The sequence below is a fragment of the Macaca fascicularis genome, chromosome 11 (genome assembly GCF_037993035.2).
Source record: "Macaca fascicularis isolate 582-1 chromosome 11, T2T-MFA8v1.1".
In the NCBI taxonomy this organism is placed as follows: domain Eukaryota; kingdom Metazoa; phylum Chordata; class Mammalia; order Primates; family Cercopithecidae; genus Macaca; species Macaca fascicularis.
In genome coordinates, this window is record NC_088385.1 from 58,790,919 (window position 1) to 58,811,689 (window position 20,771).

A 20,771-nucleotide genomic window follows, 5' to 3' on the forward strand; every position below is an offset into this window, starting at 1 on the left:
ATTTCCTCAAGTTAATTTCTGTCTCTGGCAGGCTCTTACATCGTTGACTAGGCAGCATACCTGTGCTAATCAAAGACAGTCTGGAGGGAGTGACCTGCTTTAGGCTTTATTGGTTTGGCAATGTTTTAATTCTTACGCAACTCTGGGTATGTTTATGGCACTATGTAAATGTTACATAAGAACATGGAGGCTGAGAAGTGGCCAGAATGGTGACTGTGAACACAGGAAGGTTAGACTGAGGACTTTATCCAAAAGGACCTTGGGAATCTGCAATCAGTACAGGAAGAACCTGCACTTTATTTTCCTCTAAGAACCTTTTTAGATGATTATGTCTTTCAGGTGGACTGCTGTGTTATAAATAGGTTTATTCTCCACCGGTGAGCTAATTGTAACCTTGCTACCAAAATATGAATCAGTAAACGATGAGACGTGCTGCTTCTTCCAGCATGTCCTGTTGAAGCTGCTTGTTGCATTTTGGAACATGAGTTGAATTGGGTTGCAGTCTGTTCTCATAATAACTGAGGAGCACAGGGTGTTGAGGTGGAATGGAATTCTCAGTTCGTGGTGCTTTAGGTCATCTTAATTTTTGAAGGTTAAATACAGAATACTGAAGTGGCTCTTTATAATTTTGAAATCTTTATTGTTTACTGTTCAATTTTTGCTCAGAGTAGCAGTGAACATTAATTCTGGGATTTCGCCTCTTTGTCTTCAGTTCTTGTAAGAGGGTCTTAATCTCGTTTTCCTCTCTGTATTCATAAAAAGGGAATTCTAGAGTCCTTTCTCACCAGTGCTTCTGATGCTGGACATACTGCAGGCAGCCACAGCCCATCAGTTCCACCTGGACTGGGAATGCGGGAACCTTTTAAGTCCAACTTGCATTTCTTTCACTCTGCAGGCACTGCCTCATGGCCAGGTTCAGATACCTGCTCTGAGTTTCTGTTCTTCTCAGTTTTTCACTCTCGTGCATGGTTTAACTTGAGCTTTGGCTTCAGAGGCATCATTTTTGTCCATGTCTGTTCTCTCTCCTCTGTTATGGAGAAATGGTATGCTAAGCAAAAATACCATTTCAGAGAGTATCTTTCTTTCCTTTACTCTGTAGAGTTGCCAGAGTTTGGTTTAGCTGTGACGTTTCCATCCCCGGCAATCTTTATCTGCTCTCTAGGGTTCAGAGACAGTGCCACTTTACGCAACTCTGGGCTTTTTGGTTTTCTTTAGTCTCCACCCAATCTTAAGCCTGCATTTGTCTCCCTAAATATTTTGAATTTAGCATAATGAAAGTAACTGCCTTTCCCTTTAAACCATCACATCACCCCTAATATTTACACAGTTAACATATAGGAGATTTCTTTATTCATTGGGTTGGGTATGTGCCTGGAACAGTTTTTAGCATGGGGATTTAAATAACAACAAGATGAACAAAAGTCCCTAAATCTCTGCTACTATGGAACTTGCAATGGCTTAGACTGAAAATAAATAAGTAAACTCAATTAATCAGTCCATGAGTACTGTGAAGAAAATAAAACAGGATGCTTTGCCATAGTGTGCCTGGAGCTGCCATTTCACCTGTCTCTCAGCTTCATTGTTTTATCTGTAAAATGGGGCTAATACAGTCTTGTTACTCGTGGTAGTTCTATAAAGTTGAATTGTAGAACTGAATTACCAAATCTTCAACCATTGCTCCTAGGGGAAATACAGGGTTAGGTTCCTGCAAGCCTCTGGTCACTTTTTCAACTTGTCAATACATAACCTTATTTTATGTGTTTCTTTTTTTTTTTTTTTTTTCTTTTTTTGAGACAGGGTCTCGCTCTGTTGCCCAGGTTAGAGTGCAGTGATATGATCTCACTCACTGCAGTTTCTGCCTCCTGGGCTCAAGCAATCCTTCCACCTCAGCCTCCTGAGTAGCTGGGACCTCAAGTGTACACCACCTCACCTGGCTAATTTGTGTATTTATTTACTTTTTGGTAGAGACAGGGTTTCAACATGTTGCCCAGGCTGGTCTTGAACTCCTGGGCTCAAGCAGTCCACTCACCTGGGCCTCGCCTGCTGAGAATGCAGGTATGAGCCACTGAACCTGGCCTGTTTTATGTGTTTCTGTTTAATTTTAATTTTTATTTTTTTGAGACAGTGTCCTGCTCTGTCACCCAGGCTGTATAGTACAACAGTGCATCACAGGTTGGGCACAGTGGCTCATGCCTGTAATGCCAACACTTTGGGAGGCCGAGGCAGGTGGATCATGAGGTCAGGAGTTTGAGACCAGCCTAACATGGTGAAACCCCGTCTCTATTAAAAATACAAAAATTAGCCAGGCATGGTAGTGTGTATATGTAATCCCAGCTACTCAGGAGGCTGAGGCAGGAAAATCGCTTGAACCCGGTAGGCAGAGGTTGCAGTGAGCCGAGACTGCGCCACTACACTCCAGCCTGGGCGACAGAGTGAGACTCCATCTCAAAAAAAAAAAAAAAATGCATCATAGTTCACTGCAGCCTGGAACTCCTGGGCTCAAGCAGCCCTCCTATGTCAGCCTCCCAAGTGGCTAGGATCACACGCACATGCCACCATACCTGGCCAATTTTTAAATTTTTTGTAGAGATAGGGTCTCACTCATTGCCCAGGCTGGTCTCTTTAATTCCTGGGCTCAAATGATCCTCCTGCCTTGGCCTCCCAAAGGGCTGGGATTACCGACGTGAGATACCATGCCTGGCTTTGTTTCTGTTTAAAGACATCTTATTTAATACATATTGTTGGTTCATTAACATTGAACTTTACTGACAATAGCACTATTAACTCATGCCTGAACCAAGCTTCTCTAACATGTATTTTCTCCACGAGGCATATCACTATCTTCTTGCGCCTAGGAACACTAGACAGCACTTCAGCACTTCTTGTGGGGGACCATTTTATACAGCAAAATCATCAATGAAAAGCATGACACTAAATATGCTCTAGAAAGGATAACTTGTTTACAGTATGCCAGCTGAAACAAGAAGGCAGGGTTGCCTTGTTTGACCTCAGTTGGGAATGCATGTGGTGGGTGTTTCAAATGTTTCACTATTCTGTGTGTGGCTGTCAGTGAGCAGGAAGGTACCATAAATGTTGATATTAGGGTTACACATAAATTTGCGTTAACTGTATTTTGTTAGAACTGTATACAAAAGTGGTAGAAATAAAATTGTAGAATTTCACTGAACCAGAATTTTAATTTTAATACATATAGTTAGAAGTCCCATTTCCAGACTGCAAACTAAACATATGCATGTTGAGTACCTACCATGGTGATCTAGCACGGTGGTCCCCAACCTTTTTGACATCAGGGACTGGTTTCGTGGAAAATAATTTTTCCGCATGGGAAGTGGGGGAGATACGGTTTCAGAATGAAACTATTCCACCTTAGATCATCAGGCACATCAAGCCGAGGTGGGTGGATCACCTGATCAGGAGTTCAAGACCAGCCTGGCCAACATGGTGAAACCCCATCTCTACTGGAAATACAAAACTAGCCAGGCATAGTGGTGGCAGCATATGCCTGTAATCCCAGCTACTCGGGAGGCTGAGGCAGGAGAATCGCTTGAATCCGGAAGGTGGAGGTTGCAGTCAGCTGAGATCACGCCACTGCACTCCAGCCTGGGGAACAGAGTGAGACTCCTCAAAAAAAAGAAAAAAAAAAAAGGATCATCAGGCATGTCAAGCGTGTTAGATTCTCATAAGGTGCATGCGAGCTAGATGGCTCGCATGTGTGGTTCACAGTAGGTTTCCCACTTCTATGAGAATCTAATGCTGCCGCTGATGTGACAGCAGGCAGAGCTCAAATACGTGCCTGCCACTTACCTCTTGCTCTGTGGCCTGGTTCCTAACAGGCTGTGGACCAGTACCAGTCTGTGGTCCCAGGGGTTGCGGACCCCTGATCCAAAGGGTCCCTTGACACGTATTAGCACTTGTCATATACTAGGCATTATCACAGGTGTTAGGAATACAGCAGTAAACCAAAGGAGACAAAATTGCCTTCTCTCAGCTTACCTTCGGCCAGGTGAGGTGAACAATAAACAAAAGCATGAAATGTAAGGCAATTGTGCCTACCACAGTGCACCTTCTGCTCCTCCCTCCCCCAAGATTCCCCATCTTTGGTGTCCACACACCTGCTTCAGGTATTCAGTCAAATGCTAGTCTTTGTCGATAGAATTAAGGTCTTAGTCGGTTGACCTTTAGCCGTCTAAAGGAGGTTATCATGGTGGGTCTGTCCTGATTGAACTAGCCCTTTCAAAGCAGAGAGATTTCTCAGCTGATTGCACAAGAGGAAATCAGATGTTCCAGCTGGCTTGGAAGCAAGCAGACATCCATGTTGTGAACTGCCGATCCCAATAGCCACATGGCAAGGAACTGCAGGCAAACTCTAGCAGCTGAGAGTGGTTCCCAGCTGACAGCTAGGAGGAACATGGGGACCTCAGTCCTTCATCTGCAAGGCTATGGATCTTGCCAACAACCAGTAGGCTTGGGAGAGGACCCAATCATAGATGAGAAGGCAGCCCTAACTGGCACTGTCCATGCTGTGCCTGGACTTCTGACCTGTAGGAACTGTGAAATAGTAACTAGGTGGTGGTTTAAAAAATGTATGCATTGGGTGGGGGTGAGTCACATGGTGATGGTGAAAATAGGTAAAGCAAGAGAGGGGAATGATGAGAAATACCCCAAAACAGTCATGGGAGTACTTGAGACCTGGTGCCCAGCCATCCCATCGCTCACATATAAAAACAAATCCTTTGACCACAGGTGGCTTTCATCTGCCTATAACTTTTTTCTAGATATTTGTGAGTGGAGGGGAGAGGAATTGTGGATGCTTTGGAAATGTTTTTTAGGTGCTTGGGATGTTTGAAGTGAGGAATCTGGGAATTGAAGTATTTTCTGGGTTTGGTTTTTTTTTTTTTTTTGGGTAGTAGAGGACTCACCTTGCCCCACATCCTCATATATTGTCTTGGTATATGTTTGCATGTTAACTTTTATACCTGTAGAAGATAAGATTGAGTTGTAATCAGTCAGTGTTCATTTCTGATATCCAGGATGTGCCTAGCATCAAGCTGAATGCTGAGAGGGGTCCTGAGGAAAGAGTCTGTCCTTGCCCTTTACAAGTTTAGACACACAGACTGACCGCAGTGGCTCACGCCTATAATCCCAACACTTTGGAGACTGAGGTGTGGGGGATCACTTCAGTCCAGAAGTTTGAGACTAGCCTGGGCAACATAGCGAGACCTCGTCTCTACAAAACATTTTTAAAAATTACACGGGCGGGGTGGCACGTGCCTGTGGTCCCAGCTACTTGGGAGGCTGAGGTGGGAGGATAGCTTGAGCCCAGGAAATTGAGGCTACAGCAAACCATGATTGCACTACTGCACTTCAGCCTGGGTGACAGAGTGAGATCCTGTCTCAAAAAAAAGTTTACACACAAATGGACTTTTTTCCTGCTTGTTGGAACTACCACAAACTATGAGGAGTTCAGGTGACAATTGTAATAAAAGCATCTGATTTGCTGAATGTTTACTATATACTAAAGTATTATGCTAAGCACTTGTGTTGTATCATTTACTCTATGTAGTTATTCTTTGAGGGGCTGGGGCTCTTATTCCCAATTTACAGATGAGAAAACTAGGGCATAGAGAAGTTAAGCAGTGGGTCCAAAGTCTATCCAAGTCCAAAACATGTGGTCTAAATATTGTACTGTACTATAAACTGTGAGTACTGTAAAAGTAACCTTCTAACCAGGCTCTCTGCCTTCAATCTCCTATTGGTTTTCCATCCTACTGCTGGATTTAACTTTGGAAATGCACCCTATCTGTCTGACCTATAGGTTTTATGGCTTCTAGGATCAACTCTAGACCTCTTAGCTTAGCATTGCAATCAGTTTCATCTGGTCTTAGTCTTCCTGACTGTTCTTGTCTTTGGCTGGAACCTTGGCATTGTTGTAACTGTCAATTTACTGTGAACCCAATATAGCTAATATTTTTTCACAGCCCTTTGACTTCCCCTTTCTTTTTCTCTGGAATGCTTCTCCTCACTTCTCCTCCTGGCCAAACCCAGTGTCCTCCAGTGTGGACCTTCATCCTCTTGTGTTCTCCGGGTCAGTGATTCCATCCTCTCTGCTTTTCCCCTTGGCCTGTATTGGTAGTTGGAGTTGCACTGTTTATAGTTGTCTTCTCCTCCCACTCTCTATGCCCAAAGAGTTGGTGCGAGGAGCTGGCTTATTCATTATATGGCTTTGGCCTACACAGAGCCTTGCATGTTTTAAGTACTTAATAAGTTTGTTTAATTTAATTCATTCATTTCTTTTCCATCCTCTCAGTAAAATCCTAGGCAAATAATTCCAATTCTGTTTTGCTCTAATTTTATTATCATCTTGTGTATATAGAATTTTAATCCTACTCAAAAAATGCCATGAACATTTGTGAGTTACTTGGAACATCATAATCTCTCTATCTCACCTCTTTCATCTCTATTTATCCTACGCCTACCCATTTTATTCCAGCCAAATGAACTTGATCTCTCAACCTCATTAGTTTTATTCTCAGTTTGTCTGATTTCTTTTTTCCTTTTTCGTTGTCCCAGTTGCCTGAAACAATCATTCCTATCCCTCTTCTCACTCAAAACTGTGACATACACTGTCTCCTCTCCATTCGTCCATATTATAATAAATAGGTCAGGAAGAAAATACCAGAGATAAATATCCTTCCCTGCTCTATTGAGCCAGAAGTATGTTTATTCAGACTCAACAAAGAAAACAGTGGTTTTACATGTTCATCATAAACTGAAATCAAAGGAGAAATGCAATTTCCTGATTGTCTAAATATGACAACTGAGTCTGTACACATAGGTCCCAGGAACATTGGACATACTCCCTCATAATGATGCTCGCTCATTTCAGTTTTACCTTGACATTCTCCTGAGCAGCAGGTGGGCCCTTGCTAGATGTTCAGGTATTTACAGTCAGCCATAAATTAAGTTGCAATGACAGGTCTCCTTAGGATAAACATCAAACGTCTCTTTTGAGTGAGAACAAAGCTTTCATTCTCTAACAGAGACTTAAGGTTGAACTTGTTTAAACAGCTCTCTAGGGCTGGGTTTGTCTCCAAGTAGAATGTCAGAAAGGCAGCTTGTAGAATGGATATAGTGTGGAGCTGGCTTTCCAAACACCTTTCTCTTATGCAAACCCATTCCAAGACTTTTTCCCAGATTGGAATTAAATACCAAGCTTATCAAGTGTCTTATTGTTAAATCTGTGGTTCTCCCCACACCCCACCATACAAATAGCTTCCTTTATTAAGTCAGTTATATTTTTTTTGTAAGTGCTTTTTACCAGTACATTTTGTTTTTGTGTTTTTCTATATACCACCATTGGCACCTGTAAAATTTGACTTTATTATGGCTCTTGGGTACTTGAAAGCTTTTTGTTTTAATGTATTTTTAAAATCTAATTCTGATAATTGTAAAAGGTGAAAATGTAACTTGGGTCTTGTTTTCTTTTAACCAAATAGCATGTGATTGCTTTACTGCTGCAAGATTTTTCTATTTAGGCTAGTTAGAACCTTGCTAGTACACTATCAGTTCCTAGTTATTGCCTTCCCGCCCCCCAAGAAAGCCAAACATTGCCTCTATTTTGTGAACAGTTTAGTGCCAGACATTTTTTAACCTGATTCAGATTTTCATAAACATTTTGGCAGTTGTCTAGATCAGTAGCTATCAACAGTTGTCTTTCTTTTTAAGACAGTGGAACTCTTAAAAATGAAAACGTAGAAATGTATATAAAGTTATAAAGTGAGTAAAAGCTGAGCAACTCTGGCAGAGGCCCCCTCTGCCCCTGAAATTATTAGGCTGAGATCTGTTGAGTGACATTTATTGGGCACAGTGCTATTTGCCAGGTGCTGTACTAGACACTGGTGAGAAACTGGTGAAAAGGACACTGGTTTCCTCTTTGTGAGTTCAGAGATTCCTGGACATGGTGGAGAGTCTAGAGATTCAGGAAGAAGACAGTTTGAAAAACACTGTAAGGTTTTTGTTTTTGTTATTGAGATTATATTGTGTATGTTGTTTGGCAAATAGGGATATATGATAGTAGTTTTAAATTGTGGCAAAATACGTAACAGAAAATGTACTATTTTAATTGTACAATTCAGTAGTGTTAAGTACCTTCATAATGTCGTGCAAACCATCACCCCTAATTTTAAAGTTTAATATTTATTTAATTTTTATTTATTTATTTATTTTTGAGATGAAGTCTTGCTCTGTCACCCAGGCTGGAGTGCCATAGCATGATCTCGGCTCACTGCAACCTCTGCCTCCCAGGTTCAAGCAATTCTCCTGTCTCAGCCTTCTGAGTAGCTGGGATTACAGACATGCACCACCACGCCCAGTTAATTTTTTGTATTTTTAGTAGAGATGGGGTTTCACCATATTGGCCAGACTGGTCTCAAACTCCCGACTATAAGTAATCCACCCACCTCAGCCTCCCTATGTGCTGGGATTATAGGCATGAGCCACCACGCCCGGCCAACATTTCATATATATAGAGAATCTTAATATGTGGCTTCTTTCATGTAATATAATGCTTTCAAGTTTCATCTATATTATAGCATGTATCAATAGTTTCTTTTTATGGCTGAATAATATTCCATAATAAATATACCACATTTTGTTCATTCATCGTTTGATGGACATGTGGATGGTTTCCACCTTTTGGCTATTGTGAATAGTACTGTTGAGAATAATTCATGTACAAGTTTGTGTTTAAACATTTGTTTCAGTTATTTTGTGCGTATGCCTTAGAGTAGAATTGCTGGGTTATAGGGTAGTTCTAGGTTTAACTTAATAAGGAAACATCAAACTGTTTTCCACAGCAGTTGTACCCTTTTATGTCCCAGCAATGCACGAAGGGTTCCAGTTTCTCTAAATCTTCACCAACACTTATTAAATTTCTTTTTCATATTCTTATGGCCTTCCTAGTGGGTATGAAGTGGTGTCTCATTATGGTTTTGGTTTTCATTTGAATTTGCAATACATTAGAGTCGATGTTGAACATCTTTTCATGTGTTTGCAGGCCATTTGTATATCTTCGGAGAAATGTCTGGTTCAGGTCTTTTGTCCAGTTTTGTTGGTTTTTTAAAAATTATTATGTTTTTTAGAGAACGGGTCTTTCTCTGTCACCCAGGCTGGAGTGCAATGGTGTATTCATAGCTCATCGCAGCCTTGAACTCCTGGGCTTAAATGATCTTCTTGCCTCAGACTCCTAAATAGTTGGGACCTCAGGCATGCACCACCATGCATGGCTCCTGTTCAGTTTTTAATCTGGTTGTTGTTGAGTTTGAAAAGTTCTTTATATATTCTGGATTCTAGGCCATTTTCAGATATAAGATTTGCATATATTTTCTCCTGTCCATTTTCTTTTTACTCTTTTGATATTGCCCTTTATACACAAAGGTTTTTAATTTTGATGAAGTCCAGTTTATCCATTTTACTTTTGTTGCTTGTGCTTTGATGTCATATCTGACAGACCATTGCCAAATCCAAGGTCATGATGTTTTACCCCTCTTCCGAGTTTTAGATATTTTAAGTTTTAGCTGATACATTTAGGTCTTTGATCTATTTTGAGTTAATTTTTGCACGTGGTGTTAGGTAAGGGTCTGACTTCATTCTTTTGCATGTGGTTATCCATTTGTTCATCACCATTTTTTGAAGAGACTTTTCCTTTCCCCTGTATGTTCTAAGCACTCTTGTTGAAAATCAGTTAACCATAGATGTATGGGTTTATTTCTGGATTCTCAATTCTGTTCTGTTGATTTGTGTGTCTATACTTAGCACCATTCTGTTTGATAACTGTAGCTTTGTTGTAAGCTTGAAATCAAGAAGTATGAGTTCTCCAACTTTGTTATTTTTTTTCTCCCAAGATTGAACTATTCAGGGTCACTTGCAATTCCATATGAATTTTGGGATCGGCTGTTTCATTTCCGGAAAAAAAAAAAAAAAAAAAAGGCCACTGAGATTCTGAAAGGGATTGCATTGAGTCTCATCTGATGTATATAATTTACATATAGGCCACTGAGATTCTGATAGGGATTGTATTGACTCTCATCTGATGTATATAATTTACATATAATATGTGATCATATATTCACATTTTTAGTGTAATTTAATTTATGTTGGTGGACAAGTTCAGTTCTCAGTTTTTCAGTATCAATTTGCAAAAAAAAATTCCTCTTGAAAAATAGTATGCCTAAGAAACCCTGAAGGAATATACATCAAACATGTAGTAGTAATTGTCTCTGGGGCAGGAATTAAAGGGGCGCTCAACCTCTACATTATATATTTCTGTGGTGGTTGAAATTCTTGTTAAACAAGGAAACACGGGTTAGTTACTTTGGCAAGCAGGGAAAAAAAGGTAGTAAAAATAAAATATATTTTTTAAAAACCTGATATATGATATTCATAATAGCACAACTAACATTTATAGTTTTGGACCCCCCTACCAAGTAGAATTCCTCAAAATGAAATATTGGAATTGAAATGCTTAGTAGCAAGTAAGAGCTTTTGATGTATTTGATTCAGTGTCAGCACCTGGGTGGGAGGACAACCAGTAGGTTGGAGATACTAGAGTACAGACCTGTGGGGAGGATGCGGCCACATTAAAGCACAATGGGAGGTAGAAGCTTTACTAGATAAAAACAGTACCATGTGACATCACTCAGGGTCCTTTCCTTATGTGGATGGTATAGCTGGGCTAGGAGAGATATGATGCAGACCACCTGACTGGGATAATGAGCTTGGAGAAACCACAGAATTAGGCGACGTCAGTGATTACAGACTGGTTATCCAAACACGAACAAGAGAGGGATATAGCAGTTTTGGTTAAGAACCCATCCTTAGGATAGGCAGTCTTAGAACTACTTAAGGAAATACACTGAATTTAATCTTGAGTATTGGATGAAATCGATTACAGAGTAAATTTCAAGTAGTCTGGAACGTAGTCTTTTCTAGACTAAAAATGTGTGTATGCCAAAATCTGTGTAGCTGATATTGTTGGGGTTGGAGGAGGGGAGTGTGGAGGTAGGGGAATGCCTACACAGGACCTGGAAAAGTAGAAGAGGAAAACACTACTAAAAAAAAAAAAAGAAATCATTAACATCACAAAAAGACAACTGGAAGTTCTGTGCCTTGCGAGGTATGGTAGGGATGGTATTCATCACTTGTTAGTATTCTAGCCAGAAATTTGCACCTGAATCAGATCAAACCTCTACATCTAGCTAATAGCTTATAGAAAATACAGAGGAGAGAGGAACATGTTAAATGACACCTTGGAGAGTCAACCCAAAAAATCCAGAATGTGGGAAACTACAGGACAAATGGCCTAGATTCTTCAGCAGATAACTTGCAAGGAAAAATAACAGCACCTATAATCTAAGGGGGAACCTATAGATTAAAAAAGGTTTTAGGAGATCTCTCAGCCAAGTGCAGTGAAAGAACCTCATTTAGATCTGGATTTTCATTTTATTTTATTTTATTTTTGAGGCAGAGTCTAGCTCTGTCACCCAGGCTGGAGTGCAGTGATGCAGTCACAGCTCACTTCAGCTTCAATCTCCTGGGCTCAAGCAATCCTTCCACCTCAGCCTCCTGAATAGCTGGGATGACAGGCACGTGCCATCACACCTAGCTGATTTTTTTACTTTTTGTAGAGATGGTCTCACTATGTTGCCCAGGCTGATCTTGAACTCCTGAGTTTAAGAGATCCTCCCACTTCAGCCTCCCAAAGTGCTGGGATTACAGGTGTGAGCCAGCGTTCCCTTCCTGGATCTGGATTTGAGCCAGCTGTTAATTTTTTCAAGATAATAAAGGATTTTTGAACACTGGATATTTGATTACATTAAGGCTATTGTCAGTTATTTTAGGTATGATAATGATATTGTGGGAAACTGCAATTTAAAATGTAACTTGCAGAAGATTCCAATATCAATGACAAAAAATTAAAGGCACTTAAAAACATTAAAGGTGGCCAGGCATGGTGGCTCATGCCTGTAATCCCCGCACTTTTGGGAGGCTGAGGCCAGTGGATCACCTGAGGTCAGGAGTTTGAGACTAGCCTGGCCGATGTGGTGAAACCCTGTCTCTACTAAAAATACAAAAATTAGCTGGGTGTGGTGGTGGGCACCTGTAATCCCAGCTACTCGGGAGGCTGAGACAGGAGAATATCTTGAACCTAGGAGGCAACGGTTGCAGTGAGCCGAAGTCGTGCCATTGCACTCCAGCCTGGGTGACAAGAGCAAGACTCCATCCTAAAAACTAAAACCCAGCACTTTGAGGGGCCGAGGCGGGCCGATCACGAGGTCAGGAGATCGAGACCATCCTGGCTAACACAGTGAAACCCCATCTCTACTGAAAATACAAAAAATTAGCCGGGTGTGGTGGCGGGCGCCTGTAGTCCCAGCTACTTGGGAGGCTGAGGCAGGAGAATGGTGTGAACCTGGGAGGTGGAGCTTGCAGTGAGCCGAGATCTCGCCACTGTACTCCAGCCTGGGCGACAGAGCAAGACGCTGTCTCAAAAACAAACAAACGCCGGGCGCGGTGGCTCAAGCCTGTAATCCCAGCACTTTGGGAAGCCGAGGCGGGTGGATCATGAGGTCAGGAGATCGAGACCATCCTAGCTAACATGGTGAAACCCCGTCTCTAGTAAAAATACAAAAAACTAGCCGGGCGTGGTGGCGGGCGCCTGTAGTCCCAACTACTCAGGAGGCTGAGGCGGGAGAATGGCGTGAACCCGGGAGGCGGAGCTTGCAGTGAGCCGAGATCGCCCCACTGCACTCCAGCCTGGGCGACACAGCAAGACTCCGTCTCAAACAAACAAACAAACAAACAAAAAAAATTAAAGGTTGGGGGAAACCTGCTAGAGAATCGGTGGCTGGTGCTAGTGGGAATGTCTAGCATTTGCTTGTACTCTTAACTGTATAGGCACTTGGCTAAGAGCTTTATATACTGATTATCTTATTCTGCAGAGCTATCCTATGAAGTTGATTCTCTTAGTTTTCTTCATTTTCTAATTGGGCAGCCCGAGTCCTGTGAGCCTAAGAAACTTGCCTCATGTTGCTCAGCTAACAAGTGAACCAGGATTTAAGCTTAGGCTGTCGGACCTCAGAGCCCAGGCTGTTAATCCCTATGTAATTATATCTCCCTGAAGGTGCTCTCAGTGATAGAGGAGGTAGCAGAGAAACTAAAAGAATTATTTCTGGCTGGGCATGGTGGCTTACGTCTGTAATCCCAGCACTTTGGGAGGCCAAGTTGGGTGGATCACCTGAGGTCAGGAGTTCGAGACCAGCCTGGCCAACGTGGCGAAACCCCGTCTCTACTACAAATACAAAAAATTAGCCAGACGCCGTGGCAGGCGCCTGTAATCCCAGCAACTTGGGAGGTTGAGGCAGGAGAATTGCTTGAACCCAGGAAGCAAAGGTTGCAGTGAGCCGAGATTGCACCATTGCTTTCCAGCCTGGGCAACAAGAGCAAAACTCCATCTCAAAAAAAGAGAATGATTTCTTCCATTTGTACTGAGAAGCATGCTATGGAAACACACAAGCCCAAATTATTTCGAAGTGGACAAGTTGTAGGTGTTAGATACCTCTCAAGGTAAAGGTATAAAACCAATCTTACATTCATAGTTGGTTTGTAATAAATGTTATTTTATTCTGAATTTAAGTAGTGATAAATATATGGGATGTTTTAGACCTAAAGAAGTGGGTCTAGGCCGGGCGCGGTGGCTCAAGCCTGTAATCCCAGCACTTTGGGAGGCCGAGACGGGCGGATCACGAGGTCAGGAGATCGAGACCATCCTGGCTAACACGGTGAAACCCCGTCTCTACTAAAAAAATACAAAAAACTAGCCGGGCGCAGTGGCGGGCGCCTGTAGTCCCAGGTACTCGGGAGGCTGAGGCAGGAGAATGGCGTGAACCCGGGAGGCGGAGCTTGCAGTGAGCTGAGATCCGGCCACTGCACTCCAGCCTGCGCGGCAGAGCGAGACTCCGTCTCAAAAAAAAAAAAAAGAAAAAAAAAGAAAAAGAAGTGGGTCTTTGTGGCAAATTGTATTTCCTAAATGACTGCAACTATATTTCCCATCCCACATATTTTTCTTACAATGTGACTTTGATACTCCTTCCAACAGGCAGGGTCTACCCATGTCCCTTCCTTGAATTTGGGCGGAGGTTTGACTGCTTTGATCTATGGTCTATGGTGGATGTGATGCTCTGTGGTATCTAAGGCTAGGCTGCTAGAATAATATAGTTTCTGCCAGGTTCATTTCCTTTTGGTGTCTTGCTCTGGGGAAGGGCAGCTGTCATGCTTTGAGGAGCCTAAGCTAACCCACACAAAGGGACTACAGGTTGAACATCCCTAATCTAAAATGCTCCAAAATCCAAAAATTTTTGAGCACCAACGTGCTCAAAGGAAATGCTCGTTGGAGCATGTTGGATTTCAGATTTTCAGATTAGGGATGCCCAGTCAGATGTATATGAAAATATTCTAAAATCCCCCAAAATCAGAAATCTGCAATACTTTCCGGTCCGAACATTTTGGATAAAGGATGCTCATCCTGTAGTTGAAGAGGACCACATCAAGAAGAATAAAGGCCCCTACCCAACAGCCAGCATCATGCGCCAGATGTAAGCGTGAATAAACCTTCGGATGGTTCTAGCCCCCGGCCTTGGAGTCTTCCACCTGAAGCCCCAGATACTGTGGAGTAGAGATAAGCTGTTCCTGCTGCCCTGCCCACGTTGCTGGCTTATAGAATCCATGCATAGATTAAATGGTTGTTTGATGCCACAAGTTTTTGGGGTAATTTGTTATATGGCCATAGTAACTGGGACAATATTATTTTTCCTCCCATCTCAAAGGACTTTAATGTTGTCTTCATAAATGGCCATTTTTGAGCAGATGTTTAGTGTGGACCTACTAGAATTCAGCCCTGGAGATGCAAAGGTGAATGGAACATAATCTGTTTCTTTAAATGGCACCACAGCCAGAAGACTGTTAAATTGACCTGTTACTCTTATATGTGTAAAGATATTTCCAGAGAGACCCTCGTTGCTATGCTGGTGAGACCTAATAAAAGTTAGGGCCACTGAATCTAAGAAAACATTATATTACGCACTCGAGAGAAGGTGGCAGTATGGTTTCTCTAAAGCCCAGGCAGGCTAATAATTTGAAATTTTTTTATAGAGGTAAGCATGCATGTGAATAAAGAGAAAGACTTTATCTGGACTTTCAACGACCCTAATAAAGTCTGTACAGGTAGTTATTTTAAAGTCACAAAGGAATTAAAGGAATTTACACTGTGTATAAAGAACTATCTTAGCCAGTGTGGTGGAGTACACTTGTAGTCCTAACTACTAAGGAGGCTGAGGCGGAAGGGATCGTGTGTGGCCATGAATTTGAGGCTACAGTGAGCTATGACTACACCTGTAAATAGCCACTGCACTTCCAGCCTGGACGACATAGCGAGACCCTGTCTCTAAGAAAATTAAAAAAAAAAAAAAAAAAAAAAAACTGTCTTAAAAAATAAAGTAGGGATAAAGCACCACTTCTATAATATTGGTAGAGTCACCAATAAGAAGTAAGGAATTCATGGTGAAACCTTGAGGTTTCCAGTGGCATTGTTACCCCAGGCTGTAACACACTAAATCCCTGGAGATGAACTGCAGGAAGACATGGTGTGGCTCTTTGGTCAGAAAACCAACAGTGCATTTGATACGGGGAGGGTAAGAATGTGTTCAGAGTGATGTGAATGATATTTGCAGGGTGCTGAATCTGATCACATGAAGGTGTTCCTAGTGTGGCCATGGCCCTGCCGACTCTGTGTGCCGAGTGTTGTCAGAAAGAGTGTGGTAGAATGCTGTGTGGTGTTGTGGGGAAAAGATGGGACTTAGACCCTAGAGACCTGAGTTGGAGATGTGCCCCATCGTTTTACTGGTTTACCACTTGTGAGCCCCTTAACTTCTCCGAGGCTTTACTATCCATAAAGTGAGGCAGCTATACCTGCCTCAGCTCCTGAGTTCCTGTGGGGATCACAGGAGAGGATGAAAGTGAAAACTCTTGATACAATAACACAGCGTAGCTCTACACAGTGTTTTCTTACGGGAAACAAACTGAAAACACCCTACCTGAATGTAAAACTGGTGTCTCTGATCCTGCAATCATAGTTCGGTAGAGTTGTGGTCTTTGTTCTATCCCAAAGAAACTGAAGGGGATTGGGATAAGGGCCAGGGAAGAATAATTAAAGTAATCATGGTTGTATTAGGCTATTCTTATCGCTTTGGCCTATCTGGTGAATTTCTCATCCGGAAAGAGTGCTGAGAATCAGTTTATGATCAAGTCATAAAATCACGAAGTGAAAGGGCAGAACTAGAAGGTTGCCTGGTGAAATTTGGAAGAGTCAAGTCTAGGGTACCTAAACAGGACAGTGCTCCACAACCAGTACTAAATGTATGAAATTAATTATCCACAAGTAGTAATTAAGTTAAAATTCATAATTACTGTAGCTTCAAAAGAGTTTTAGGTGCACTCCTGGACCTTCATCTGTTAGGACAAACTTAGATGTTGTGTGCCGTGCCTCTTCCTTTCACAGGGGGCGCCATCGCACTGCACTCTCCCACACTGCTCCTGGTGAGGGTCTGAGGCGGGATGTTGGGCTGAATGGCTGTGAGTCTGACCCTGTGTGGCAGTTTTTGAGAATTCTTAGCTGGGCTATGGTGTCACTGAGTGGCCTGTATTTTCTGAGGCCCAGCTGTGTTAGGCGCCTCTGTAACACGGAGCTAGACAGTCTGCCCAGGTTGGAACTTGTCAGCCTTACTCGAAACACAGCCTGTCTCATGAATCAAATTTGCATTTACATCCTACCACAAACCACCTTCCAATCATACTTTGGAACCATGTTCAAACCCTGCCAAGGTGGTTTTGTCTTTAGTTTAAATTTGACTAACTTGTTAATGACAAAAGTCTATGCTAGTCGGGCTTTTGTTCTGACCACTTCCTAACTGGTTTATGTGTAGAGTGATTTTGTTACTCCTGTGATTTGGTTTTCTGATTTGTGTTATTTCTACTACGTAATTCTTCCGTCTTGGAATAAGGAGAGTTTTAGGTATGTATTGTTTACATACACGGTGTGTAAAATTTTTAACCTGATGAGTCACTATGAAACAGATTCTAAGGGGCTGTTATCATTAGTCCAGATTTAGCTTTTCAGAGAGAATTTAATTTAGTGTGTGTGATTTAATGAACTGAGATTTACAGTAAATTTAGATGCTTTTATAATTGTCACTTTTGTTTCAGTGGAAAATGAATGTTAACAGAAGGCTAGCCAAAATGTCTGTATTTAAAAGATGTTTAGGAAAAGGCATATAAAACAAAACAATTGTCCAGTGTTGGGTCAGTGATCAAACAATGTAAACTTAAAAACAAAACTAGATTCAAACATAGCTGGAAAGGATTTTAAAGGTCATATAGTTCAGTCCCTTCTTTCTGGTTAATCATGAGAAAAATGAGGTTCAAAGAGGTTAAATTACTTGCCCAAAGCCAGGCAGCTAGTTCCTGACAGAGCTGAAACTTGAACAGCAGTTTCTTACTGAAACTTGCCACTTCCTAATTAGTGGTTAAGGAGACACATTTTCACTTGGGTGGTGGTTTTTTGTTTTGTTTTTAGGTTTTACATTGAGGGGGGGATTAATATTTATTGAATCTCTACTAGTTGTTAAGTACTTTAAAAAATACATTAGCTGGGCGTGGTGGCACATGCTTGTAGTTCCATCTCCTTAGGAAACTGAGGCTGGAGGTTCCCTTGAGCCCAGGAGTTCAAGTCCAACTTGGGCAACATAGCAAAACCTTGTCTCTAAAAAACAGATATATATTTCTTCATGTAATTCTTACGTAGCCCTATGAAATACAGTCATGTGCCGCATAACAGCATTTTGGTCAGTGATGGACCACACTGTTGTTATATGATGGTAGTCCCATAAGATAATACTGTATTTTTACTTCACCTTTTCTATGATAGCTACAAATACTTATTGTGTTACAATTGCCTACAGTATCCAGTAAAGTTACATACTGTATAGTTTTCTAGCCTAGGAGCAAGAGGCTACACCACTTAGACTATGCCTTCTAGGTTTGTGTAAGTACATGCTGTGAGGTTCACACAGCAACAAAATTGCCTAACACTGCATATTAACAGCCCCACTTTACAGATTAGGAAACAGAGTGCAAGAAGGTTAATACCTTGCTCAAGGTCATGTGGTTAATATTAAAGCTGGCATTTGAGCCTTTCTGACCTGTTCCCGCTATGATTCCCACTGTGACTCCTAGTGATGGTAATTCTGATCTTTTCAGGGGTATGGGCAGTGGTGGTAGTTATCTTTGAAATGTATCTTTTTCAGACTTCTCACTCTGTAAAATATGTAATTAGACACAGATATGTGTAGAGTGGCCTTTCTCAGAAGACCCATAGCTCTTAGCAGTTGCTTGGCTAATCTTCATACCATCTCTGTGAGATAAACAGTGTTTTCTGGTTGGGTAGTTGAGGCCCAGATAGGCTCAGGGACTCACTCAGCGCCTTATCACAAACCCACATGGCCCAGCCCCCAGTTCCGTTCTTCGTCCTGTCTAGCATAGATTTCACCACTTTTGTTCTTTCCTGTCTTACACCAAGATTGTTTAAGTACTTCCCAAAAATAATGAGCCACGTGTGGGTGTGTTCGTTCTCCAGAATGAATCACTGTGAAAGAGGTTGTGAACTAAGGAAAGGAGCATAAGTATCTGGAAGCAGAGGCTCCTGACTCTTCAGTCCCTCTAATTGGTGGGCTCTGGAGTGAGTGCTTTTCTAAAAGGCAACTGTGGGTTTGGGCTTGTGTCTCACTGTGCTCAGAATAGTCCTCTCTTGAAGTTGTTACTTTTCCCTTCTTGCTTCCCAAAATAGAACCAATGTTGTTCTCTTTGTTGGACACCACAACACAAATATTGAGAGGTGTGCTTTCCATAGGGAACCCCTTTTAAAGTGCCTGAATGTCCCCACTGCCACAAAGGGGAATGGGAGTTAGCTTTCTTGAGTTAACAAGATTCCAGCGTGAGTAAAAGAGGTTTGGATCAAGTATTCTGAGACTTTCAGAAGTAAATGTAAAAGCAGAAAGAATAAGAGAGGGAGCAAACAAAGGTATTTGGAAGAGAAAATGAAGAGATTCCTTAGTCTTTTTTGTGTCTAAACGGGTTAGAATAAAAATTCAGGAGAAATTTACTTTTTAAAATCCCTTTTATGATTTTTTTTTTTTTTTTTTGAGACGGAGTCTCGCTCTGTCACCCAGGCTGGAGTGCAGTGGCCGGATCTCAGCTCACTGCAAGCTCCGCCTCCCGGGTTCACGCCATTCTCCTGCCTCAGCCTCCCGAGTAGCTGGGACTACAGGCGCCTGCCACCTCGCCCGGCTAAGTTTTTGTATTTTTAGTAGAGACGGGGTTTCACTGTGTTAGCCAGGATGGTCTCCATCTCCTGACCTCGTGATCCGCCCGTCTCGTCCTCCCAAAGTGCTGGGATTACAGGCTTGAGCCACCGCGCCCGGCCAAAAATCCCTTATATGATTTAGATCCTAGTCTAATGGGCACCTACTTTAAATGTTCTGACTTTAAGAAATACCACTACCCAAACTCTTAAGCAAGAGGCTGCATGTTTTGGAATTTCTCCCAGAAGAAAGGGATCTGATGAAACGTGAAAAAATACAACAGGCCATAAGTGAAGATCTGCACTGTCTACACTGTCTGTCCACCTGCCAGGACTGCCTCCTTGGTTTCCTTGGGTGGGACTAGCAAGGAATCGGCTCATTTATAGAAAGCCTGAGGAAGGAGGGGTTGGGCACTGAGATATTTAGAATCTGTCTTTGGATTTGAAAAGCCAAGAGATGACTTTCAGAATATTGGAGGAAGAGACAAAGATAGACTATGTATAGCCTAAATCAGTGAGTTATGACAGGGTAGCTTTTCATGGGACTGCCCATAAGTGTCTCATCTCCAGAGGCCACAGTGTGAATGCATTGCCACTTGTTATCCAGATAGTATTGACTGAGTGTGTGATCTGGGACTCGCTTGGGCCCCCACCACCTTCACCCCTCAATGTGTGAGTGCCTCCTTCAGCACTTCCGAGCCCCGACCTCAGTGTTCTAGTGGGCAAAGCAACACTCCTGCCCATGCCAAGAGGTCAGAGCTAGGTTAGTCTCTTGGAAGACAGTGTTGGGGAGAACCAACTGCTGCTGTCTGTGCTATTCTTGTTAGTTGAATAAATAAAGGACTTCAGATTCCAGGGCTGCTGAAGAGGCTTTCAGAGGCGCCAAATTCATTTGCAGTAATTTCCTGTCAAATGGGACACACTTATGTATGATACTTACCCAGCAAAACTCATTAATCCCAGAGGTGATTGTGTACACTGCCTGTTTGAAAAAAATTGTGTGTGCACACACTGGCATACATGAACGCATGTGCATGCTATCCAGGGGCCTTTCAGGATGGGTTAAATGTATTGAGCACTTTTAATGCATTATCTCACTTAGTTGTCACAATAACTTCACAAGGGAGGCACTCAAGTTCTCCTCTTTGGAGGATATCCTTTGTGCCCTCGTGAATGAGGGACACCTGACTTGGACTACTAAAGGCAGGAGGACGATAATGGAGTGGTCAGGGAAAGCTTTTCAAAAGAAGTGACATTTGAGTTGAATTTTGAAGGATATGTA

General features: G+C 42.2%; 1 protein-coding gene across 1 annotated transcript in view; it reads left to right on the top strand.

Moving 5' to 3' along the window:
- Positions 1-20,771, top strand: part of ACVR1B (activin A receptor type 1B) — a 45,860-nt gene that overhangs the window by 3,269 nt on the left and 21,820 nt on the right. The gene's annotated exons all lie outside the window — the stretch shown is intronic.